The sequence below is a fragment of the Lissotriton helveticus genome, chromosome 11, assembly GCF_964261635.1.
Source record: "Lissotriton helveticus chromosome 11, aLisHel1.1, whole genome shotgun sequence".
NCBI classification, from domain to species: domain Eukaryota; kingdom Metazoa; phylum Chordata; class Amphibia; order Caudata; family Salamandridae; genus Lissotriton; species Lissotriton helveticus.
Window position 1 is genome coordinate 650,578,639 of NC_136072.1, and position 26,240 is coordinate 650,604,878.

At 48.4% G+C, this 26,240-nt stretch overlaps 1 protein-coding gene across 1 annotated transcript in view; it reads right to left on the bottom strand.

Moving 5' to 3' along the window:
- LOC144791736 (thiamine transporter 2-like) overlaps positions 1-26,240 on the bottom strand; it is a 233,102-nt gene that overhangs the window by 9,777 nt on the left and 197,085 nt on the right. The window lies entirely within an intron of this gene.

A 26,240-nucleotide genomic window follows, 5' to 3' on the forward strand; every position in this document is an offset into this window, starting at 1 on the left:
TGGTATACCTGTGCTATCTTGTTTCCCTTTTCAATTTGGTGACCATGCGTTTTCTTTCTCCCCACTTAAAATTGTAAAGACCCTGCCGGATAGCAATAAAGGTTTTAGCCAACACTGCTAAAAGGAGGGTATGTTAGATTTAAAATTTCCTCTGCCGTGCTGTTTTAGGTTAGCAGTGTGTGGCTAAAATACATGCATTTGTATTCACGTTATGCAACCAACTGAGTTATCCTCGCAGCATGTAAGCTTTAGTTAGCCAGTGTGCATCCATTTTGTATTTCTGAATCAATCCATATTAGACTGTGCCTGGGTTAGGCCTCAGTGCTCATATTGCTTGCTTCAGCAGAACACTGTGTTTTGCTATTATTTCTTCTGCTGCCCAAGGCTGCTTCCTTGACTTGCTAATGAATAGGGTATTCTGCCATCACATGACTAGCTGAATGTGTAACTTCTGCCCCCACCTTAGGAGATGCAGAGTACCCAGTACTGTGGCATTTTATCCCTGATAAGAGAAATGGCCTAGTCCCAGATGGCAACTAGGGCTTCAACACGCACTACTGGTTAGACTGTATTAACATTTAACATACATTTAATGAATCAATTAAATTCTGTTTGATGTTCAATCATCAAATTTTGACATCAGAACAAACGATATTATACAAAATTAATAATTCAACAAAAAGCTTTTTAGTACAATAGATTGCAGAAAACAATGCATTTCGGGACACTTGGCCCCTACATAAGGGGTATTTTGTGGAAACAATGAAAAGGAAAACATTTCAATTGGTGCACGTTGGGGTCGGCATTGTAGTTTATGTGAATAACCCATGCCTGTTATTCAAGAGCGTGTCATGCAACCATCACCAAAGTGCAAGAAAAGTGATTGTGGTTATAAATTGCCACTTACTCTTTACCCACGAGTCGATGCTGGTTACCGAGGGGAAGATGAGCAGAGAAACAAGAAATTACCGGTGCTGACTTCCTACATGACAATAGCAGTCTGTAACTGAAATGGAAAATCCACAATCTGTACATCGTTGCGAAGAAACTGTATTGTCAAATATCTGTATGTCAGTATAATCTTAATCAACTGTAAAACTCATGGTTGTTGGATCTAACATAATCAAGCATTGAGGTTCAACTGACTTCTTAAGTGTTACTGTTGCGCTGTGCTTCTAGACACTGAGAATTCCAAAAATGTCCACTACCTTCTCCCTCGGTATTCGGCTGAAACCATGAGACTGCAAAATATGTGTATATCAATGTTATTATAAACACCCCATGATTGTTGGATGTGATGTAATCAAGCGTAAGAATTCAACTGAAATCACAGAAGTACTACTACTAAATCCCAAATATTACTAGCTAGCTGCTCGAGGAACTAATCAGACGGAATGTTTACCGGTATGAAACGTATCCTGTTTTCGCAGCAAACACTCTTGATGCTCCCAAGGATGGTCGTTCTTCATATGAAGACGCTGTATTTACTCGTTTCTATTAGAGCCTCACTGCCTCTCAGCCGTCGGAATGCGATGACGTAATCGCCCGGAGAATCAACACTAAAGACAGACATACATCTGTGGTGAATTCGCATGGAAAATGGACTAAAATGTTCCCTTCTTTATTGGATTCTCAAACATCACCGCAATGGTGTAGTACATATCGTATGAATTACGGAACGCAAATTAATACAACGTGGGTACTAAAACACTGTGACCCATGAAGTGAGTGTAATGATGAAAGTGATGGGCCCTGGGCCCGCATGTTAGGCGCAGCAATGATGGACACAGACACCAGGAATGGGTTGTGGGAAAGGTCCCGAGCACGTGCGCTCGGCCTCTTTTATTGGCAGCGTCATGTGACTCCATGACGTCTGTGGTGGGTGGGTGTAGAGTATGTTACATCACACTAGAACACTAGAACGTGTCTACGCTAAGACACTACATCACTCCCCTTTTTAATCATTGAAAAGACCCAACTTCAGAATTCACATTTGGGGAAAGTAACATGTCTCAGGATGCAGTGAAGTGTTCAGTTCCGCCATGCTCTTCTGTCCGCCGCTGCTTGGAATTGGCAGATGGAGTTCAATCTGTTTCGGGGAACCTTAGTCCGCTTTGGCACCGGTTGGTGGTGCTCGATGGAAACAGTCTGTAGACGACTGGGTAGCCCCTTTGTCCTCACAGTCTTTCTGTTGTTGACTTCCGTGGTAACGGGTGCGGTTGGAGTTCTTGTAGTTCGCCGTGGAATGATGGTTACGTACCAGTTTCGGCCTTGGACTCACTGTGGGGACCTACTTTGCACTGACTTCTTCTTCACTCTTAACTGTGGCAACGGCCACGTGGATTTACTTCCTTCCATTCTTAACTGTGGCAACGGCCACGTGGATATACTTCCTTCCATTCTTAACTGCGGCAATGGCCACGTGGATATACTTCTTTCCGCTCTTTAACTGTGGCAACGGCCACGTGGAATATGCTTCCTTCCGCTCTAGCAGTGGCGGAGGTGCCACATGTCTCTCCTTTTCTTCCTTTCTTTTCACGGTGGCAGAGGTGCCACTCAGATCTCTCTTCTTCTTCCTTTCTTGTCACGGTGGCAGACGTGCTACTCAGATCTCTCCTCTTCTTCCTTTCTGTTTCACAGTGGCAGACGTGCCACACAGCTCTCTCCTCTTCTTCCTTTCGTTTCACAGTGGCAGACGTGCCACACAGCTCTCTCCTCTTCTTCCTTTCTGTTTCACAGTGGCAGACGTGCCACACAGCTCTCACCTCTTCTTCCTTTCTTTTCACAGTGGCAGACGTGCCACTCGGATCTCTCCTCTTCTTCCTTTCTTTTCACAGTGGCAGGCGTGCCACTCGGATCTCTCCTTTTCTTCCTTTCTTTTCACAGTGGCAGGCGTGCCACTCGGATCTCTCCTTTTTCTCCCTTCCTGTTTCGCGACATCACTTGGTCCAATCTTGCATCTTCTCTCTTGACCTGGCTCCAACATGCAGGGCGCGCCCGCTGCATGTGTACTCCTGGTTTGTCCCTGACAGGAACACTTCCTCCCTCATCCTCAGCTTCCTGAGTTGGTGTCGCGAACCCTCTTCTCTAGATTCTTGTAGGTGACATTCGTGGGATGGTGTTCACAGACCTTGACTAGGTTGAACGTCCTGGACCGTTTGGCGGTCCACTCCTGCTGATGTTTTGGCAGGCTTCTTCGGTCGTCCTGTCGGACTCGGTGCAATAGCACTTTCTGGTGTTGTTTGAGGGGACCCGTCGCGGGTCATACTTGGTACGCGATCTTTCTGTGGATCGGCTTCTGGGGGGGCGCCACGCTTAGTGGTCGTCTCCGGTAACTGTTCTGCACTGTGGCGTTACCTGTGCCCTTCTTCCATCTCGTGGGGGCTGTGCCTTGCCACGTGGCGCGTTATCTGCGCCCGTAGTTTTTCAAGGCTCTCGGACACTTGTTGCGTGTCGTTGGTACTTGCAGCTTTGGCTGGCGTCGATTTCTTGCTGCTTGGCTGACGTCCAGTACTTTGCTGCTTTGGACCGTTGGGTACTTGCTGCTTTGGCTGGCGTCAGGTGCTAGCTGCTTCGGACCGTTGGCGGGAGTAGTTGATGCTGCGGTGATCTCCTGTGGCCACTAGGAGTCACTGCTCCCTCCGTCTTCTGATCGCGGCAGTCTTTTCCTTGATCGTTCCTCCAGTGCTTGGCAGTCGTTTTCTCCAGACGTTTTGTCCTTGCTTGGATGCTTGGTGAGGCGTTGGTGCCTCTTCCCACGTCACTCTGGAAGTGGCGTCTGCCGACTCCTTGCTGGTGCGTGTGGTTCTTTCCGTGCTTGTTTGCACACTTACTTGCTGCATGAGATTCAATTCTCCTTGTGGGCTTTGCTTAGTCCTTTACCCCTTGTTGCTGCTGCATTGCCTGGTGTTGTGCGATGCTTGTTTGTTTCTTATAGATGCAGGTGCACTTTCCTTCTTCGGCCACCAGATGGCGGTAGACTCCGGTTTGGTGGGTGCCTGCCTGGTGGCTCTTATCTTCCTCGTGTTGTGTACTCTACTGTTTGTCTCTCTCTCTGTGCACCGGGGGCTGGAGCAGCTGCTGGGAACCTGGCCCCACACTGCCTTCCTGGTGAGTCCCTTCCCTGCTATTGAGTTCTTTTGTGGGCAGGAGGGTGCAGGCATGAGGGCGAGGCAGTTCTGTGGTGTGCAGGCTCCGTGTCTCGCACACTTTGACGTTCAAAGGCACCTCTACGTTTATTCTGGCGGCGCTGGCCGCTTTCAGGCACTCTGCCCCTCACACGGAGCACACAAGGAGGGGGCACATTTGAACTTGGCGGCGCTGGCCGCGTGCAGACGTCTACTTCTTCCTGGCCGCTTTCAGGCACTCTGCTCCTCACACGGAGCACGCAAGGAGGGGGCACTTTTGATCTTGGCGGCGCTGGCCGCGTGCGGACGCTTACTTCTTCCTTGCTTCCCCTCCCAGCCCGCGGCAGCCTCGGCAGTACTCACGCGGGCGGGGGTGTTGGTGCTTCACTCCGGCGGGGGAGCGTGTCGCTCCAGTCACTCCTCCCTGGGCGGGGGCGCTCGAGGCAGGCAGCGGTTGGGCTCCGCCGGCTCTGCCTACTTGATTGTTCTTGGTTCTCTGGCCCAGCAGGCTCCACTTTCGCCGGTCTCCCGCCACAGCAGCTTGAACTGGCACTCGCTGCGCGGCGGAGACCCGCCTTGCTTTTCGCAGGCCGCGGTTGGGCTCCGCAGGCTCTGCAGTGTCTATCCTCGCTGGGGGTGCCGCCGGCAGGTCGCGGGTGGGCTCCGCTGGCGCTGCTGAGTCTTTCCTCGCTGGGGGTGCCGCCGGCAGGTCGCGGGTGGGCTCCGCTGGCGCTGCTGAGTCTTTCCTCGCTGGGGGTGCCGCCGGCAGGTCGCGGGTGGACTCCGCTGGCCCGGACCACGTTGCGAGGGGGGTCGGGAGACGGTTAGCTACTCCGCTCCCTCCCCCTCGTTGATTACGTTAGTTGCGGGTCCGGCCGCACTCTCCCTCACGCAGTCGCTTGTCTCTGGGCCCCACCGCTTACAGTCACACACGCGGCGGGGGCAGGGGATGACTCAGGCAGGCCGCGGGTAGGCTCCGCTGGTCCTGCTTATGATTGGGCACAGTTTATTTAAAGTCACTTCGCCCGTTGGGCTCACCTTCGGCCGACGGGCCTGATGCTCTGTCGCGGCCTCCGCCCGGCCGGTACACCTCTCCGGGGGGTCACTGCTTCGCGGCCGTCTCAGGTGGGCTCTGGGCGGTCCGCTCATTCCTGGTGGCACATGTTGGTGGCGGCTGACGCGGGTGGCTTCGGTCGGCTTGCTGTTAGCCTCTTGGTGGCTGCTGTGCTCCGACGTGCTCACCGGCTTCTCGGCTCGCTGCACCTTGCTGCAGGGGATGCCCTTCAGGCGGGCAGCTCTCTCCCCCTTTTCCTCAGTGTAGGGTAGTGGCACGCATGGGTTGCACTACCGACCTCGTCGCCATTGTAATGATGAAAGTGATGGGCCCTGGGCCCGCATGTTAGGCGCAGCAATGATGGACACAGACACCAGGAATGGGTTGTGGGAAAGGTCCCGAGCACGTGCGCTCGGCCTCTTTTATTGGCAGTGTCATGTGACTCCATGACGTCTGTGGTGGGTGGGTGTAGAGTATGTTACATCACACTAGAACACTAGAACGTGTCTACGCTAAGACACTACAGTGAGGATAATAAACATGCAGCATGATTGTTAGAACAGGAAAGGATTATGATAATGAATTTGCACAGTATGAGGTGATTACTAAACAAAGTACAAATAGCAGTTTTGTTTACATTTACAAATTAGCAACTGTCTGTTTATGCAGAGAACTTAGGAGGACATATTATCACCAATCAAGAAGTAAATGAAACCGCTTGAATCTCGAAATATTGGCCCCCCTGTACACATCTGTGTGTTGCTTAAGGGGTGTTTGTGAATCTCTTAAGGTTATTTTACGTGCCTTTTGCCAATTATGATCCTGCAATGGGGGGCGGAGCTAGCTCGTGACGGCGATTGCTGCCTAGTCTGGGGGCTCCCTCGCTTCCCACACTATCCTGCCATTAATCCTACTTGCAGAATAGTCCTTTGCCCCCTAGTCACGCGGGGACAACCGAGGGGAGCGGCGGGGCCTGGAGGCTGCCTGGTGAGACCTGGTGTGGGAGGAGTGCCTCGGCGAGCCCTGGACAGTGGAGTGGGAGCTGGCGGTGGTCGTGCCTTGAGGTGCATGGAGGGAGACGCCCTTGCTACGGGGGAGCGGAGGTACTTGAGTGCCCGGCTTCCCTCGTGGAGCTAGGCCCAACGGTGCATCGGAGCGCCGGCCGCCCTCACATCTGTGCCAGTGGGTGGCCTGTCGCTGGATACTGGAGGACGAACAGTCCTTGAGGACTGGACTACCGGGGAAAACCTATTTGGACTGGCGGAGTGAGTTAGATAAAGCCCGTCTGGTACATTGGACTCCGGACCTCGCCCTTCCTTACAACGACGAGCTCCGAGCGGGAGCGCCAACATAGAGCACGGTACCGGTGGCGGTGGATGACTTGGCCTTACCCGCTGCCTCCTCTCTAATTGGGGATGATTTCTTGGATTTGTACCTTTGTGGACAGCACAATAGCAGAGTGTATTTGAGACAGGCTTGTGGTGCCTTGAGGTGCATACATATGGAGGAGGCTTGAGGAGCCCTGAGGTGAGACTTCCAATCTACTCCTGATCTGGCTGTCTGTGGATACACTTTTATTACGCTGGTGCTGGCGACAGCCCATCTCTCGAGGGTGGCCATAGTTGATGGCCTGGGTTGCCTTTGTATCGTCTGGCGCTTAGAGAGAGTTTGGCGCCTGCAGTGTTGCTGAGGCCTGCGCGTGGAGCGCGGCACTACGTGCACCATCATCAGGCTTTGGAGGTGAGCGGTTAGTCGTCGGAGCCTGGAGCCTGGTTTCAGAGGGAGCGGTGTGGATACGTACCTGGTGGTTTCCTCTTGCTATCGCTATTGCACTTGCAGACCTTTGCGCCACAATGGGCCGGCCAGATAAGTCTCAGCCTAAATTGACTTTTACCAACAGGGGCTCGAAGCCTAGTGAGCCCCCCACGACCTTGGACTGCGGTGAAGCGGGAGCTGGGGAGGGGAGCCTGCACCTGAACCGGATCTCCGCACCATTTTGTTGACCATGGAGAAGAACCTACAGGGGGGTCTTGCGTCTTTGGGAACCAAGTTGGATGCCCTTACATACCACATGGACCAAATGGCGGAGCGGCTTGACAAGCACGCTGAGCGTATCGACATGTCAGAACGCCGCATTGGTGAGGTGGAAGAGGCACAGACTACGCTGGATGCTGGTCACAAGCAGCTTGGCAGAGTTCTTAAAATCTTGCAAGACAAGACCGAGGATTTGGAGGCGCAGTCCCGTAGATGTAACATTCGAATCACGGGACTGCCGGAAAGTACTTCCACGGGCAACATGGAACACTTTGTGGAGGCCTTGCTGAAGAAGCTGCTGGGCGAAGGGGCTTTCTCTGATATGTTTATTGTGGAGAGGGCACATCGCACTCTTGGGCCGAGACCCAAACCCGGCGCTCCACCTCGCCCATTCGTCGCCAAACTACTGAATTATAGAGAACGGGACACGGCACTGAAGCTTGCACATGAAAAACAACCACTGCGGTATGAGGGATCCACACTTTCCTTGTTCCCGGACTTTACTGCACGGGTGCAGGAAGCAAGGCGGCAGTTTGTGCCCATGAAGCATCAACTCCGGGAACTGGGGATAGACACTGTCCCCCATGAGGGGCTCCTCGCCAGACTTCATGACATCGGTCTGAGGGGGACGGTGCTTAGCTGGTTTACATCTTTTTTAGCGGGCCGTCGACAAACGTTCTGGGCCTCTCCTAGCTCTGCTGAGATGCCGCCGTTGGGAGTCGGAGTTCCGCAGGGCTCTGTGTTGAGCCCGACTCTTTTTAACATCTTTATGACTCCCTTGGCAGCACTGGCTGAGTCCTTTGGGGCCCAGATCGTTTCCTACGCCGATGATACCCAGCTCCTCTTTACGAGTAAGAAAGGTGAGGAGTTTGATGGAGAGAGCATTCGAGAGTGCCTGGGGGCTGTCTTCAGGTGGTTTCATCTGAACAGCCTCAAATGTAACTCAGACAAGTCCGAGGTACTGTTCTTCGGCTGTGCCTTGGACCCTGATTGCCAGACATGGTGGCAGACGAATATGTTCCCCCCAGCTCATGCGTCCCAGCTGGCTAAAAATATGGGTATTAAGATCGATAATGGTCTGACTATGAGATCTCAGATCCTCGGTCTTACGGGCACATGTTTCGGCATTCTCAAGATGCTCCGGAAGTTTCTTCCCTTGCTCTCGGAAGAGCATAGGAGGATCACGGTGCAAGCCTTAATTGGCTCCAGGTTGGATTACTCCAACGTCCTATACCTGGGCCTTCCAGAATATCTCGTACAGCGGTTACAAGTGGTGCAGAATTCCGCTGCACGCGCCATCTTTGGCCGTCATAGGCGAGCCAGAGTGTCCGGCCTATTGCAGTCGCTTCATTGGCTGCCTATCCGGAAACGGATAGTTTTCAAAACGCTGACACTGGCCCACAAGGCGCTCTTCGGATCAGGAGCAAAATATCTTCAGCGCAGGCTGGGCTTCTATCGCCCGGTCCGTGCTTTACGGTCTGAATCTTTGTTCCTTGCGATGGTTCCCCGAATAAAGAAAGCCCGTATTGGGGGGCGTTCCTTTAGGCTCAGGGCTCCACAGCTCTGGAATGCCCTACCATTGGCCTTACGTGGTACCTCCAACCTGCTGTCCTTCAGGAGCGGCCTAAAAACTTGGCTTTTTACCCTTTAATCTGTTCCTCCGCTGTCCGTCGTTGCCCCTTTTCCTTTTGTCTCTGTGTTATGTTTTCTCTGTTATGAGTCGTCAATTAAAAGCGCCGGGACACTCCAATGGAGTAGCCGTGCGCTATAGAAATCAAAATTAACATAACATAACATAACATAACTATGCCATGCTGTGCTCTGCAAAACTCAGAGTCAACAGACAGGGGAAGTCTACTATTTTCAAGGGCCCGTGGGCGCTTCAGAAAGCCATGAAGGACTGGAACAGGAGCATGTGACGACTGGCAGAAGGCGGCGGCGCTGACGATCCTGAGGACTGCTCAATGGCTGATCAGGAATGATCTCATGGTCCACTGCTACGAAGGGACATTTCCTGGATGTGTGAAATGTGATCCTTTGAAGGCCTAGTATGGGGGCTCCCATTACGGAGTTTGTTGTAAGGAGTTGGGGGTCCGAGGGCACCCAGCAATCAGCGCGAGGTTTACACGATGGACCACCAATTGTGAGTGGGGTGCGTGACTGGGGGGGTCTCAACTGTTGACACTCCATTCTACTGATAATGCTATGCTACTGTCCTGGGGCCGTATGCAATGACTGATGTTTTGTGGGGGTTTAACACCTCCTTGCCATTTATTGGAGCTCGCTGACTGTTGGATGTGCTTGGACTTGCATGACTCGGGTTTTGTCTTTGACGAAACCAGACACACATGGGGGATGTATGTATATATATTTGTATTTTACGGAGCAAATTGTTCGGGATTGGGGACTTGTGCTGCGAACTTAGTTGTTGTTTGGGGCGGGGGGCGGGGGGACTGCAGCACCCTACTTTGATTGATACAGTTTTATATTTGTTGTAAGCGAGCTACCTACGCCCCTGCGTGTTTACCACGATTGTTCGAGGACTTAATGTTTAGGGGGGTGCTTGGGTTAGTGATTTTTGCTTTTTTTATTGACTTGAGATTTTTCATTTGTCTTTTGGGCTTTGGGTTCCTTCTGAGTGATTGGATGGGGAGTGATGAGGGAAGGGGTGGGGTGGGCAGTTCGTGGGTGGAGATGGGACGCGGCCATGTTGGGGCTGGGCAGGCGTGGGTGGGCGTGGGTGGGACACCTTGGGTTTGCTACCTTTGGGGTGTGGCGGTAGTTGCAGATTGGTTGATTGGGGTATGGGAGGGGTTTGTTGCTACTGAGGGATGTGTTTTGAGTTTTATTGTTATGAGCACAGAGCGCTGGACAAGGGTCTTCATAATGTGGATGGTTCTATTTGTTTTTCACATGTACGATGCCACCTGAAGTGACTCAGTTGACACAAGATAAGGACACCATTATGCTACTGACGTGGAACGTGCGTGGTCTAAATGACCATAGAAAAGTCAGGCGAGTGTTGCAGTATCTATCGAGGCACTCTATTGACCTTGCACTCCTCCAAGAGACTCATTTATGCCCTGATAGCCTGACATTGTCCTGTAGGGGACTGCATAGAGACATACACGCTGCAGGGTTTACATCACACGCTCGGGGAGTTCTCACATGGGTTAATCCTAAGGCGAATATGATGCTGACTACTGTTGTCTCAGACCCGGAGGGGAGGTTTGTCATTTCAAAGTGTGTAGGTAAGGGCATGACTTTCCATGTGGTTAACTCGTATGGTCCGAATTATGATTGCCCTTCTTTCTATCTGAATTTAGCCTCTACTATAAGGGAACACTGTGGGGATCAGGTCCTCTGGGGAGGCGATTTTAATATGGTGCGACACCCTGAACTGGATAGATCAGATGGCCCGGTTCGACGCCTGACGTGTTCTGCCGCGCACTTGATGCAGAGATGATTAGATTGGGTCTGCAGGACGTTTGGAGGACTAGGTACCCAACACAGGGAGGGTACACGCACTATTCTGTGCAGCATGATATCCACACTCGGATAGATTATTGGCTATTCCCCACCTCCCTCCTCTCTGCGGTACTGTAGTGCTTGACACTGCCTCGCACATATTCTGACCACTCCCCTGTACCTGTTAAGATCAGAGCTTTGACGAACCGCCCGCATGCGATACTTTTCGCGAAGATTTGGCGACTGCTGCTGAGGGATTCTTTGAAAACAACGTAGGTTCGGTGGACTCCTTCCTCACGGTATGGGAGGCATTTAAAGCTTATATGCGCGGGCTGGCTATTGCTAAGCATGCAGGAGTTCTAAAGTTGATAAGGGCTCGTCTTTCCTTACTAGAATCCAAATTGAAAGACATTGAGGGGCGACGATTACGTGACTCTGGTGCGGAGCTGACTAGTGAGTTGGCTCAGACGCTTCATGAATATCATGAGGAGGCCGATGATGAAGTAAAGGACTTAGGGAAATATAGCTTAGCTAGGTCATATGGGGAGGGAGACCGCCCAGGTGCAGTACTGGCGCGAATGGCGAAACAACGCAGGCAGGGCGTTCTGGTGCCCACGATGAGAGATAAACTCACGGGGGAGGTATTGTCCGAAGACCAGGTGGCAACGCGATTTAGAGATTTTTATGCAGTGCTGTACGCGTCAAGGGGTCCTGCCTCTGAGGAACGCATTTTGGACTACTTGACGCATATACAACTGCCTGGACTGAGGAACACGCACCGGGAGTTTTTGGTTAGACCGTTTGAGAGGGAAGAGGTAGTTTGGGCGCTCTCTTCCATGAAAGCTGGAAGTGCCCCTGGCAGTGATGGATTCCCAGCTTCTTTTTTTAAGACGTTTTCTGAGCTTCTAATTCCCAAATTGCTGACGCTTGTAGAGGAGATGGCGGAGGCGGCAGTGATGCCTCCAACGATGAGGGAAGCCATTATTGTGGCTATACTTAAGCCCAGAAAATCCCCCGATGACTGCGCTTCCTATAGGCCGCTATCGATGCTTAATGTGGATGCAAAGATATTTGCTAAGATTATTGCCAATCGCCTAAGCCCGCGAACAGGCAGGCTTTGTGCCCATTCGTAATTTGACTTACAATATACGGACAGTATTCGCGACCTTTCAGCATACGAGACAGGATGTCCCGGCGGTAGCTGTCTTCCTAGACATGGAAAAGGCTTTTGATTCCGTAGAGTGGCCTTTCCTCCGACTAGTGTTGCGGCGTATGGGAGTGGGTGACCTCTTTATACAACTTTTGGATATACTGTATGCTTCCCCAGTGGCTAGGGTTCGTATACGCTCCCTTACGACTGAGCCTTTCTCAGTGGAACGCGGTACCCGACAAGGTTGCCCATTGTCCCCTCTTTTGTATGCCTTGGTTGCGGAGCCTCTGGCGTGTGCGTTAAGAGAGTACCATGGCCATCGCGGTCTCAGTTTTCCTACCTATAAATTGATTGTGTCCACGTATGCGAATGATACTTTATTATATGTGCGGCACCCTGAAGACAATCTCTCGACGGGTCGAAGGGAAGTGGTTTTATTCAGCTCGCTTTCGGGGATACATGTGAATTGGGGCAAGACCATAATGTTTCCCCTCACTCCTGCGACAACGAGGGTAGATTCGGATTACCCCATACAGTGGACTACTGACTCGGTCCGTTACCTGGGCATTAAGCTGCACACGGATCCGGATGTAGTCCTCAGGGAGAACTAAGGAGTGGCCGTCTCTAGGCTGGAGGACGATGTAGACAAATGGATTGCACTGCCCTTGTCTCTTATGGGACGAATATCATTGCTAAAAATGATTGTGCTTCCTCGTTTTTTATTCTTTTTTAGTAACATTCCTATGGTTTTGTCGGGCGCATTCTTTTGTCAGCTTCATGCTTTAGTGCTCCATTTGGTATGAGCTGGGAAACAGCCCAGGGTTGCCTGGAATATCCTTATTCGGTCGTATGAGGAGGGGGAGCTTAATGCCCCGGACTTTGAATTATACTACCGGGCTGCACAATGGGCGCATGCGTATGGCTGGATACATGGCCCTGCTGATGCGCCGCATCTGAGAATTGAGACACTGGTGGCTGCTCCGGCTCCTCTGCCGGCCTTATTATCCTGACCTAGAGATGGTCGCACGGGCATTCTGGATTCAATGAATGTGGTAACGCACGCATGGTATCACCTCATGGATGCCCAGGCTTGCTCACTGTTGTCTGCCCCAGAGGTGACATTGGCATGGTGCTCGTGGCTTGCCACCTGCAAAGATAGGGCAGTGCTAGAGGCCTTATCTGCATTGAATGTCAATACCATGGGCGATCTCTTTGTGTCTGAAAGGGCCTGCACATGGGATGATCTTAACCCGAAGGAAGGCGCTGGAACTCTGTTGCTTCCGCGCTTTCAATTCCACAGAGTTTGTCATGCCCTGAGAGGACTGCTTGGTGAGGACATGATGGAGCCTCAAACGGTCTTGGCATATGAATATATAGTCAATGCCAAAACCTCAGGTAAATTGATTACGAACCTCTACCGTATCACTCTTGCCGAAAGAACATCGGATTACACTAAGCCGCGACTGGCTTGGCAGACGGATTTAGATATCGAACTACCTGAAGCTACATGGAAATATTGCTTCGCTAGTGTCCGCAGGGTTTCCCTTAACGGCAGACATAGATTGTTACATTTAAAAATTTTAAATAGGGTTTATTACACCCCTGAGCGCTTATTCAGATACGGCTTGCATGACAGCCCAGGATACGAAAGATGCCGAGCTCCGACGGCCGATTTCCTACATCTAGCATGGCTGTGTCCGAGAGTGGCGGACTTTTGGCGTGTGGTATATGATGAAGTGAATAGGGTTACTGATTTGTCATTGTCCCCATCCCCGTTCCTGGCCTTGTTAGGGTATTCAAAGGATGTACCACCGGCTGCACGCCTACTGGTAGATATGGCCTTCATAGTGGCTAAAAGGTGCGTAGCACTCACTTGGATGCGAGGACCGACTCCTCCACTTGCTCACTGGTCTAACGATATGTTATATTGTTGCACACAATCTGAACACTATAGTGAATTACTACTACCTCGAAACAGACCTAAAACTACTGGGCGTTGTATCTAGAAAACAGACCTATACAGGGTGAGGGTGAACAAGGAGAGACACATTCTGCACTGGACACGGGGGATGCACGGGAGGGGGTGTCACCTCACATCGATTAGGATTTTAGATAAGTTGGTGGCGATGGAGTCCTGGAAGTGTATTCAGACTGTATTTGTTGTATTATGCGAGTGGAGTGGGAGATGTGCTGCTTTTTAATTGTAACGTCCACGCTGTTAGATCGTTGAAATATTGATGCCCTGAATGTGCTCATAACGTGCTCCATGATTGTATGTTGCTGAAATGCCAATAAACAAATTTAAAAAAAATTATGATCCTGCAATGGTTCCCAAATTAGTAGTACGTCATACTAGAGAAAAAATGCCATCTCTAGTTTGTCGTTAAGGCCGTGTGGCATCATGGTCTGAAGATTTTTGATCCAAAACACTTCTCTCCGGAAGAGGTTTTTAGAATTGTCTGTGCCAGGAATCTTCACCACTTTTTCTATTATTTGGAATTTGAGTTGCGCGATATTATGGTACTCTTCCCAATGTGTTGCAAGATTAGAGGTCGTGCTTTTTGTTCTTATTTTGCTTTTGTGTTCTGTCAATCTGATTTTCATCTTTCTCTCAGTTTTTCCTACGTATAGTAGTCCACAGACGCATTTAATAGCATAAACAACATTTTCTGAGTTGCAATTTGTACTGCCATGTAGTTTGATTTTTGCCCCAGTTCTGGGATGTAGAAAAGTTTCTCCTGGGATAACATTATTGCAATGAATGCAATTCCAACATTTGTGCGTACCATTCGCCACAGTGGTGGAATGCGTCACGGGAACTTGTTTCTTTTCTTTGGATAATCTTTCTTTCAGATTGTATGCTCTTGTGTACGCAAAAAGTGGTTTCTCATTGAATAAATTGTTGAATTACGTTTCTGATTCCAATAGATCCCATCGTTTGGTAAAGATAGCTCTTTTCTCAGGTGATAAAGTGGAATATTTTGACACAAATACCATTCTGTTGTTTGATTTCCTTGGTACCTTTTTCAGTAGTTGTTCTCTAGGTACAAGTCTAACCTTTTCCAATTGTTGGTTCAGGAGATCTTCAGGATATCCTCTTTTAATATAGTTAGTTTTTTGTTGTTGCCATGTTTCTTCACATGCCCTGTTATTGGATGAGATGCGTCAGGTTCTTAAAAACTGAGACATCAATAGGTTCCTTATTAAAGAAGGTGGATGTAAACTACTGTGCAACAAAGCATTTTTTTTGTTAGTGGATTTTTTGAACACACGTGTGTTGATTTAACCTGCTTGAATTTCGATCCATACATCGAGAAAGGAAATTGCTCCTTTGTCAATAGTATGTGTGAATTGACTCCTTGGATCTACTAAGTTGAGAGTGCGTATGTTGTGGGTAAATGCGAGCTTTGATTTACATTTGTTCGAAACGAGGAAGATGTCATCAATGTACCTGCGGAAAAATACAAGGCCTTCTTGCCACATAGAGTCAGAAAAAATATAATTGTTTTCGAATTTTGCCATGTACGTATTCGTGTAGGCGGGGGCTCCAGGAAACCCCATAGATGTTCCGTTCAACTGGATATAAAACTTCCCCTTCCATGTGAAATAACTATTCTGCAGGCAGAACTCTAATAGTTGTTGGATGAAACATTTTGGAGCATCCGAGTTTTCTTGTCTTAACAACGCCCATTCAACCGCTTCTAGCCCACTTGCATGCGGTATTGAAGTGTATATTGCAACCACGTCGATGGTGCAAAGAAACCAATTCTCAGTAGCCTCCACATTTAATCCATTCAGACTTCCCAAAAAATCAGTTGCGTCTTCTACGTAACTTTTTCAATTCTGGACGAACAGTTGTAAGAAAGAATCAATGTAACTGCCAGGATTTTCAAATAGTGAATCGCACCCTGACACAATCGGTCTAAATGGTGGGTCTTCCAGACGTTTGTGAATTTTGGGTAGTAGGTAAATTTTAGGTCTTCTCGGGAACTGATTTGTAAGATATTTATTTGTTTTTGTGTCAATCCAGTGGAGCTCCTCAGTGCGATCTAGTACTTTACACAAAGTTTCTGCTATTTCCGCAGTGAGATCTCCATGTAAACTTCCATACGTGGCTTCATTATTGACATGTTCGAGGACTTTAAGTTCACAATATTTGAGTCCATCATGACCAAACCACCTCCTTTATCTGCTTTTTGGAACATGACATTTGGGTTTTTAGCGAGTGTTGTCAATGCGCTGAATTCTGCATGACTTACATTTTTAGCTTTCTTTGTGTAGTTGTTTTTGGCAAGATCTTTCTTTACGAGGATCTCAAAGGTGTCAAGAGTTTTATGTGACACTGGGGCCCTGAAAGTGCTCTTTGGTCTGAAAGTTCATGGAGATGTTTCATGATTAGACCCTTGAAGGCATATGTTTGTAAAAAAAATTCTTAATCACAGTATTCTCATGAATATATACAAGGCCACTTCAGTCTCCAATTCAGTGGCGTTGTATGTGCTAACAAAAGATGTTACTTTGTTCAACACTGTTTCCTCAAATTTTGTCAATTATGTGGTAGAAATATAGATAACATGGCTTTGGTCCTGCTCCTGAGGCCTTTCTTGCTTTTTTCCTTTTTCTCCTTGTTTTGATAGAGCGCTGGTTGGTTGATTTTTCTCCTGGGTTTGTTCCGGCGGTCGACATTGGTCCTTGTCCGCTTCTAAAAAAGACACACTGGAAGTTGTCGCTGACCCATTGTCTTCCATTTGTTTGTTCAAACTTTTTGCTCCCTCAATACTTTTCAGAGGTTGCCTTGTGGTCTCAATGTCCTGTTCGGAAACAACACTTTCCTCAGCAGATGCTTGTGTGTTCCTTTTCGAAAATCGTCATTGTGCGTAGACTTCCGCCCATGTGTAAGCTTCATTGAGCTTGTAATCGATTGTGTCCCTTTTAAATTTTCTTAGTTTTGTCTCTCGCAATTCTTTGCCATACTTATCCAGTTTAAGGTTGAGGTCTTCCAGGAATTTTTCCCCAAGGTTCTTCTTCCATTCATTTAGATCAGTTGTTTTTTAGGGTGTAGATTTCCTCCTCTAGATCATGGAGGGTTCTTGACAATTCCTCAATCAGTAGTAATATCAGGTCCAACGAACACTTATTTAGTATAGAATACCATTTCTCCATAAATTGTTGGTTACTGTGGAGTCTGAATAGCCTAGGTCGAATAGCTAATCTGAGGCCATGGGGAATCCTCTTCATGTGATGGTATTGAATAAGTGTAGATGCGTTTAACCGCTGGTTGAGTTCCCTCCTAGTTAGATATTCTAGTTGGCGTAGTTGTTGGGTAACCGAGCCACTTTGCGCATCAAATGATTTTGTTTCCTTTATCAGATTGTAAATTTCATTTGCATCAACCGCTGTATAGGCTTTGGTTAAAGCCCAATTCACAGTGATATTCGCTATGGATTCAAAGGCCCTTTTTCCAAGGTGCTGCTCTTCACAATGTGCAGAAAGAATTCAATAAACAATGTGGGTGAGGAGCGCACACTATTAGTGCAGTAACATGTGTACCTCGATATGTGTGCTGTGTTGAAAAATATGCCTGCGGAGCATATGTATATAACACAAGAGAAGTGGCCTAGTCCCAGATGGCAACTAGGGCTTCAAAACGAACTACTGGTTAGACTGTATTAACATGTGATAACATGTTCCTATCTGGCATGTGTTCGCTCAGCTCTCTGTGCTCCATTGTTCAGGTCCGGCTCAAGCCAGAACTTTTCCACGGTGGGTGGGGTTGGAGATGGCTGGGAAGCCCTTTTTACCTACTGTAACCTGTTGGGAAGTCAGTCCCTCTCCGGTCATCTTAGGGTGCAGGTCATGACGAACTCCTCTGCAGAGTATTGGTAATATATGCCTGTTTGTATTCTCTACTGTCTGACCGACTCTTCATTTGGGAAGGCAGAGCAGGTGGTTGTATGTGTACGCCCTACAGGGCACCGTCCTTCAACCACCACCACCAGGACAACCAGCAGCACAGGGCAGCCAAGATGAAATGGTTCGCCGCAGTATGCCTGCAGTTCTCACTCCGGGATTGTGGCTTCTGCATGGGGCATGGGAACCCTGCTGCTGTTCTGCCTGGGCTTGCTTTTCTTCCAGCTAAATGGAGGACCACCGCAGATCCTCAACATGTGACAGTATCTGGGTGATGAGGAGGTGTTAAGCTCCTGTCTTCTACCTCTAAATTGAAATCTGAAATGTGAATGGGGGAGGGGGTCAAAATAAAAAAGATTTGTGAAAGTTTGTGATGAAAACTTTACATAACGTGCTCCTTAGAAAGTACAACTTGTATTTTACTGCGCAGAGTGTATGATTTGTTACACATTATCTCTGCTGTGCCAATGCAACAGTTACATTTATACATTTGTATTGTAAGAAAAATATTGCTGATTTTAATTCTGACTCCAAAAGCCTTGTAACTACTGGAAATTCTGCAGAGTAAAACTCCATGAGGTCCACTCCCCCCTAGCGTTTACCCTGTAGGTCAGAGGAAGCTACTGTGGAAATACTTGTGTGACCAGCGTGCCAGGACTCATGGACACCTTGTGTGCCAGGTGGGGCTACCTTGGTGTGGGTAATTGTACTGGAGGAATCTATGTTGTGTCTGGATTTACCATTGCAAGTAGGGACTGCTGGCACTAACTTGCCAAGGATTTTGGACTGTTGCTTAGATTAGAATGATGCTGTGACCGGTGGGTTGAGCCTGCCGAACAAGATCAGCGTTAACTGACCGCCAAGAGGGTGCTGAGGTGGATGTTGTCTCCTCGCTGGATTCCAGTCAGGAGCCTAAGGATTAAACGCCGCCCGCTAAAGATAAATTGACATATCTCATCTTTGTGAGGTAGAAGCTGTTCTGATTGCTGGGGAAAACTAGTTGCACCACTCAGGACAGTGAGCCTGTTCCTGCCTGTTGCTCTGGATCCATAGTAGGTCTGACTCTAGGAAATCAGGAATAAAAGGCCTCAACCATCACATTTGGGTCCAGTAGCCCCTCCATGCCCTGTGGTCCTCTGAAAGGGCCTCTTAAAATTGTGTTCTCTTTCATACTTTCGTCCACTTGTGGTGTCTTGACATGCTGAGAGGTCTTGGACTGATTATGTACAACCCCGTAGAACAAGTCACTTAGGGCTTGATTCACAAAGGTGAACTTACAATTTTATATACATTTACAATTGCATGCTAATCACAAATGTATTTTATGAGTAGTATCTTTATGACTGCTGAGTCTCTGCACATAAAAAGATAGGACAGTCCTATCTTTTTTTCATAATATTTTCTACAGAGGTAAGAGAAGGCAATTAGGATTGAGGGGTTCAGGTATGCTTACAAAAATATTTATAAATAGCATGGCTGGTGTGCTAGCTTGCCTGCCCTAACAGTGCACTAGAGGCTTCCATAGTCCACTATATTTATATGGAAATGCATGTACTAAGATGCCCTCAAAACAGCAAGGTTGCTATAAGACATTTCAAAATGGCTATATATTTTGTTGTGAGCCAGACAAGTAATGGCGTCTTTTAATTAACATTTTATTTTGTGCACAGTGTAATACGTAATTGAGATAGTAGGACTAATCAGAGTGTAGGCATTGGTCAAGGGAATGACTCAATTGGGCTTAAGTGTCCAATTTTTGGAAAATGTATCCTTCGCTTTAAACAACTTTAAGACTGTCTTGACATAGAAAGGAGTGTTAGCTGACAGTGCTTAAAATGTTAAAAAGTGGGGTTGGGCCTAGCGGTCCAACATGGCGGATGCACTTTAGGCAAGCTCTGACAGCCTTGTTCATATTCATCCAGAATCCTGCCTACATCCATAATCAACATGCCCCCCCTCACCCTGCTGCAGAACAGGGGGTGGATGGTCTCTGGGGCAGTGGCCTGTGGCTAAAAGGATGGGACAGAGAACAGCAAGACAAGCTTCACTATGCCGTGTGGCCCTAGTGGAATTGGCGACTGTGTGGGTCAGCGGCTGTGTCTGGTCACGGAAGATTACGGGCTTTGCTATTGCCATGACCAGCTTCACCCTGGGGATAGCGGAGCAGCCCAGCTAGAATGTGGGGCAGTGCATCCTTGGCTGCAAGAGGCGGCTGGCCGCTGTGATAGGGTGTGGGTCTGCTGTGGCCTGGCGAGCCCCTGGGCTGCACCTGATGACTACAGAGGCCACTCGGGGTACCGGGGCGGCCGCCTGCTGAATTGATGAGAGAGGTGGCGGCAGCCACATTGAAGGACGGTGAGGGTGACGGCTGAGTCCCTTCTTTTTCTGTACCCGGGACCTAGGTGCCTCGACCGGCCAACTAGATCTGAGCGACGCTAGGGGCCTGAAGGGGATATCAGACAACCACGCCCTGGATCCTACCATGAACATTGCCAGGTGAGGATCTCACTAGGGAAAGGGTGCGGCATATTCCAGATTGTGGAGGCAGAAAGGCCAGGTCCTGGGGTTGCTTGTGATCGGGAGGGCCACCCTAGTCCTCACCATCATGTGCAGACGACCATTGCTTGTCCCATCGCTGTTCATTGGCCTGCCCACCATGTGCAGGTCCGGTGACCATATCCTTCAGGAATTATGCAGTATAGACGCTGGGGGCCACAGAAACACCTTAATGCTCCTATACGTTGTTGTTGGGACCCCTTCTGCACAGAGTCTGGAAATGAACCATGACCAAGTATTAACCCCCCGGCCATGCGTCCAAACAGAGCACTGTGGACAGATTCACAGGGGCTGGCACGTCAGAGGTCAACGGAGGGTAGGTCCAAAGTGCTACCCCGAACAACTCAATATTGCTGGCTGCAAACACTCAGTTTAGGGATATGCTGGATGCAAAGATTGGGGCACATGGCGCCGATGTAATGTTACTGCACCAAGACCTACAGAAAGTGGTAAAGCGAATTGCTGAGGGTGTGACTCGCGATTCTAACCTCGAAGATATAGCACATGCACTGTATCAAAAAGTTGATACCCTTCCGACAGTGCCCAAAGACTTGGCTGCACGGGTGGAGGATGTAGAAGAACAGGTCCATCGTAACAATTTCTGCTTCGTGGGCTTTCGAGAAGGGTGCGAGGGAGCAGATATGGGCAAGTTCCCTACCCGCTGGATCACCCAGTGGATAAGCTCGGATATCCTCTCCTCCTGTTCCACCAATAAGTGGATCCACAGAGCATTTTAAAGAAACCCTCTCCTGGCGCCAGGCCATGGCCAGTCATTGCCAAAATCCTCAACTTTCACTACAGGGACACTATCCTTAAGCAAGCAAGAACCCAGGAAAAGTTGCTCTATGAATCACACAGCATCATATTTCCTGATTGCACCAAAATGGTCCAGCAAAAACGCCAATCCTTTACAGCAGTGAAGAACCGCTTCTGTGATCTAAAAATTCAGTACATGCTCCTGTTCCCCGTCTGGCTGCATGTGGTATACAACTCTCTCACCATAATCTTTGAAACCACTGAGGAGGTCTTCGCATTGGGTGGATGGAACAGTTACCATCAAACCTCATACTCCACCGTGTCTTGACTCTGACTCATCCTCCATCAAGAGATGCCTAAAAGCAGTCTAAAACCAAAATGAAGCGCCGCTATAGGTCCCGCTCTTCAAAACACTCAAGGCCTGGCCACAGGCACTCAAGGACACACACAAGATATATGTGCCGGATGCTGGGCCTGCTGATCCTCCTTGGCCTTTCCTCCTAGGAGAGGGTACACACAGTTAATGTGTAGCTATATAAAGGATGAAGGTATACTGTTACTGGTTCCATCTGTGGTTCATCTGTTTCAAAAGGCCCTCCAGAGAGACTACTAGTTGAAAGGGTTTATGGCAATTCATTGAACAGGCCTGGCTACTCGTCCCCATTGGTGCTGTGGCTGGGCTCCTTCCGCGACAGATACTTCAATGTTACTGAGGTATTAGGGTGGGGGTGGGTAAATGGAACTGGTTCTATCGTTGTAGTAAGTTCTTTTATGTGCAGATCTAGTGCTTACTTCACAATTAACCCACACACAACCACCACAGTTCACGAAAGCTTGTGCCCAGATGGCTGACTCAAATATCGCCGCTCCTGTGGGGAGGCTCCATATTGTTACATGGAATGTCCGTGGAGTCCTAGATAAAGTCATGTGAGGCACGGTACTTCGTCGGGCTAGGCAACTACAGGCTGACATTCTTCTTTTACAGGAGACACACCTCCTTGGGTCAAAGGTCCCATTTTTGGTCCGATATGGGTTTACGCAGGCCTTTCATGGGGGTTTTTTAAGGGGTTTGTGGGGTGTGGCCATTATCATACACCACAGGGTTCCCTTTCAGGCTCCCCAGACCTGGGTAGATGGTCAGGGGAGATATGTCTTTGTGTCTAGGATGGTGTATGGGGAATCCATTGTTAATGCCACCTGCCACTCAAACAAACCTATGTAGAGCGTATCATAAGAATATGGGGATCTTTGCCTGTGGGTCTGGCTGTCATTGTAGGTGACTGGAAAGAAGTTATGTCACTAGAAAAGAAAAGACACACAATTGTTGGATGGAATGCAGAACAAATGAAAACATTCATCCCCAGTCAATAGATCTGGGTTAATTCCATCATTCTTTTGCTCACCATGCCACCCTAGTTTAGACCTGACCATATGCAAATCAGTCTTGACCCCGTGCCGCATGGGAACAGTCCAGCCCGAACTGCCAAGCCAGGTCCTCCCTGGACCGGAAACAAGCATCCTAGGACCAGTTTTAGGGTATTTAGGGAGAGGAAGAATGCCACTGGAGATCTTTGTACTGGGTTTGTCCGTAGAAGCTGAAGGCTTCCAATATCTGGGTGTGTTGCTGGCACGCAGTCCAACAATTTAATGGGATCATAATTTGGCACCACTGCTGGAAAGAGTAAAGACGGAGGTAAGAACTTGGTCTCATTTATCTCTATCCCTTTATGACTGCTATGCCATTTTTAAAATGACCTGCCTCGTCTTTTGTACCAATTGCAGAACTACCCCTTTCCAGTTCCCCTTACCTGGTTTTGACAGATCAATACAATATTGATTCAGTTTTTATAAGTGGGAGGTGCCTCTTGGGTGGCCTTACACACCTGCTTCCAATCCACTTATTGTGGGGGCATCACAGCCACAGACTTTCAATCCTATCATGGGGTCGCACATCCACAGGTAATCAATGAATGGTGGTATTGCCCCAGAGACGACCCAGCATATGCGGTGGAGGGATGGACGATTCATCTATGTTCAAGTACCTTTATAGCAGAGCAGATGTGGATTCCCTTACCCCAGATGGTTGACCTGGTGTGAAGGTAATCCCTTTGTAGGATGGGGTGGTGGGAAGGCTTCATGCAGGAGACTCCACTGTGGCGGAAAATGCTCATTCCCCAAGTGGAAGGGCTACAAGGCTTTCAGAGTTGGAATCAGATTGGCATATCCACTCAGGGGGGTGTGATGCAAGACCTTAGACTTAAATCATTTCAAGAAATCCAATCTTAATTCTCAATTCCCCGCAGTCAATTCTATAAACATTTACACTTGCACCATGTGCTGCCCCTATACGTACTCTCGTGGCACTGCCAGAACTCACTGGATGGAAAGATTTTATGGGGGAATAGGGAAGTCATAAATTATCAAACACTTACCAATCCCTGGTCATGAACAGCACACACTACATTAGAAGACCTCTTGGTGGCGTGGCAGAGAGACATAGGTGACCTAGATGAAGATGACTGGACGTAAGCTCTGGAGTCCCCTCGCGGGGCAGTGATATCCTCACGCTTGCCAATAATCCAGTTTAAATATCTCCATTGAGCCTACTTCACTAGACACCGGCTGTGCCGTATGAGTCATATAAGCTCCTTCAGATGCCTGTGGTGCTAATCCGAGGATGGTATCTTGCTACATACAGTTTGGGAATGCAGGGCCTGGTTTTGGAGGGGGTGGTGGGGTGCCTGGCCGAGATTATTGCTTGGGATGTTCCTCAGTCCCTGAAACTACTCCTATTACATAGCACTGAAGGGATTGGCGGTAGGTAATAGATACAAATAGCACTTGCTATTCCTTGACCGTACCCTAGCTAAATGGGACATTTCAGGTAAATGGAAAAATGGAAGGCATTTGAAACAAAGGCATGGGCTTCTGTATGGGCTTCAAAGTTGCTGTGTTTTAGGTGAAGGGGTGCCCGCAAAAGCCTCACAAAATCTGGCGGCAATGGGTTGATTACCAAGGCTTGATCCTAGAGCCTGTACACACTGCAGACATGCAACTGGGCAATGAAATTTGATAACACGGACAATACACTTATGCAGACCCTCATATCCCTTAATGTATACATGTGTTGGGCTCTGGGACATGGTTGGGAGGGCGTAGAGGCATACGAAAGATATTGCACATACGTTTATGTTTCCCAATGGGGATAATGCTGCACCATTTATTCAGCGAACTAATGTATCTGGTTTGGTCCTCTTGGACATATTCAGGCAAAAATTCCAATAAAATCTTTTGTGAAAAAACAAACTGTGATAAAAGTGCAGTGGTCCTATGTTTTTCTTAGGAGCCCAACACCATTGTTGCCAAAACTGAAGCAGGGCTGGACTGGGAACCAAAACCGGCCCTGGAAAAGTTTTCGGCCGCACCACCCGGGTAAGTTGTGGGAGCCACTGAGCTCTTTGCCAGGGCCGGTTTTCGACCAATTTTGTTACAGGGCTGATTTTGCAGCTATACTGCAAAAACGGCCCTGTAACAAAAACGGCCCCCAAGGGCCCCAAATCGGCCCCTCACCCGCGCGGCGCACCCAGGGATTGCCCGGTGCCTGCCATGGCCAGTCCGGCCCTGAACCGAAGGTTGCCAAGCACCAAGCCTATTTAAACACTGCAAGGGAACCCAGGGCGCAATAAACTAGGGACCTTGGGTAGGTACTTGCTAACAGAGACAATGGTCCCTAGACAAGAAAAAATGAGAGCAAAATAAATATAGACTAGATAGTGCTATATTCCAAGTGTCCAGCTGGATAGTTTAATTTCTCATAATGGAAACAATATAATAGCTTTGGACCACACAGGGAGACTGGCGGAAGCAATGTGACTCACAATGGTGTGTGAGCCTTGAGTAGCGATAATCAGGGGAGACGATGTCCCGTCCAATAGAGTCCGAAAAATGAAAGCACAGGTCCTCAATGGGGGTCCTTGTGCATCCTGGCTAATGCTGCACAATCTGTGTGGTCCAAAGCTATTATATTATTTCTTTAGGCATTCATTACTGTCCTGAGGATGAACCTTAGATTACGTATGGTTCGAAACGTCGTCAACCTAATGCACTAATTGCAAAGATGCACAGTGAATTTGTGTATGCATATGTGTTTGTCGTGGATTGTCTGTATCTGATTTATGATACTCAGATGACCCTACCTTGCCTACAATCCCCTTGTGTTCTTGTCCCCCCAGTGTGTGAGTCGGACATCGGCTGGTGTCCCACTTGTATCACACTATGTATTACCTTTATATTTCCATTATGAGAAATTAAACTGTCCGGCTGGACACTTGGAATATAACACTATCTAGTCTATATTTATTTTGCTCTCATTTTTTCTTGTCTAGGGACCATTGTCTCTGTTAGCAAGCACCAAGCCTGGGCAGTCTTGATTCTATCTCACGATTCTTTCTTTCCACATCTTACCCTTCATTCTCTATAAGTCACTCTTGCAAATTATTTTTCATTTCTGTCTACTCCCATTGTCACAGTTTTTCTATTTTTCTTTCCCCGTCTTTCTACCTCTCTGTCTTTTGCTCCGGGTCAAAATCGCAAGATGAAAAATACAATCAGGTTCCCAAAAATTGGTATTGGTCCCCACCACCTGCCACTAGGGGCACATGTTAAAAAGGGGCAGCTGATTTGTATTTTTACATCCTTAAGTTACAGTTTCAATGTGATAGAGACCAACCACATTACATGTCATTCTGCTAGGGTCTTTAGATGGGGGTTCCTTGCACAAAAACACACAACTTCTAAACTTTGTGGTAAATGATATAATCTTGGAAACTGCTTAATTCACATTAGAATAAGTTCAGGGGCCAAAAGTATTGCTCAGAAGCTCTTGAGGCACTATCAAATGATGGAGGGACATATACTGATGCTGCACAGTCTTGATTCCACTTCATACCTCTTTAATCCATCACCATAATCTCCCTGCTTCTCTTTCGTCTCTACTTTCTCCCTTTGCCACTGTATTTCCACTTCCCTCTTTCTCCTCCCTTTTCTATTTTTCTCTCTCTTGCTCTGCATCACAGTATTTTGGAATACATTAGTGCCTGTCTCCAAAAATGAGTAGTGGTGGACCCCAACTGCAATGACGGCCTCAAGTTAAGCACTGATCCTGGAGCACCATAAAATGGCAGAA